Source organism: Telopea speciosissima, chromosome 1 (assembly GCF_018873765.1).
Source record: "Telopea speciosissima isolate NSW1024214 ecotype Mountain lineage chromosome 1, Tspe_v1, whole genome shotgun sequence".
Taxonomy (NCBI): Eukaryota; Viridiplantae; Streptophyta; class Magnoliopsida; order Proteales; family Proteaceae; genus Telopea; species Telopea speciosissima.
In genome coordinates this window covers 71556060-71557046 of record NC_057916.1, presented here as the reverse complement: position 1 = coordinate 71557046, position 987 = coordinate 71556060, and the positions used below count along the sequence as shown (strand labels likewise).

The 987-nt window shown below is 34.3% G+C and overlaps 1 non-coding gene across 1 annotated transcript; it reads left to right on the top strand.

The window, feature by feature from the left end:
• The first annotated feature begins 569 nt into the window (after positions 1 to 569).
• Positions 570 to 641, top strand: TRNAG-UCC. The gene has a single exon. It is a non-coding gene; the product is annotated as a tRNA-Gly (tRNA).
• Positions 642 to 987: the final 346 nt, after the last annotated feature.

The following is a 987-nucleotide window of genomic DNA, read 5'->3' as shown; positions in this document are numbered from 1 at the left end:
AACAGTTCATGATGAACGATTCTAGCAGCCAATTCTTTCAATTTTTTGTTTTTTAAGAAAAATATGTCAAGGAAGCTTGGACGATCAGGATTCCTTGGGGTTTCTTATGTTTTTCATTTTCAACTTATTTTAGTGTTTAATCTCAGCCGTGCATTGTTAGTGTAGGCATGAGATTTATGGTTTCTGTTTTTCTTTTTCTAAAACCTATTAATATTTAACGTTCTCAGCAGTAAAGGGAGTAAGTTGATTTGAAGTTGCTCAAAGATCGAGTTGATTCAAAAGAGTGAAATGATACATTAGTACTAGTATGATCGCACCCAAAAACATCTTACATTCATTGACAAAGTATCAACCAGGGGGCTAAGCCACAATAAGACCCATTGTAGCTTCATTGGTCTCCTTTGATTCAGGGACAAGGTTCAATTCATGTGTACACCAAATTAAGTATAATTTTAGCTAGTAGCAGTCAATATTTGTTGTTCTATCATGCGATCGTCAATAGATTTTAGAAATTTCTTAAATAATGTAAGGATATTTTTATTGAAAAAAAAAAAGGTTGTTTGTAATCAGCGTTTGTAGTCCAACGGTTAGGATAATTGCCTTCCAAGCAATAGACCCGGGTTCGACTCCCGGCAGACGCATTTAACCTAAAAAAACCAAGGGTGAAAAGAGGTTTTATTTTGAAACTTAAAATAAGATTTAAGATTTTAATAAATAAAATCCAACACTTCACAGCTCAATTGGACCGCATTCCTCTCAACCTAGATTGGATGCACTCTCCATTTTTTAACAAGGACGAATTTCCTACAGGATTGCTTGCCCTTTACCTCTACACCTGTCCTCTACATCGATTTTGATATCTCTAAATTCTAATGATGCAAGATAAAATTTTCATCTTGTTACGAAATAAACTAAAGTTTCTCTCCTTCCAATTGTGGGCAATTGTGACCCAAAATGCCAGCTTGGAAATACATCTAATAGAATTCT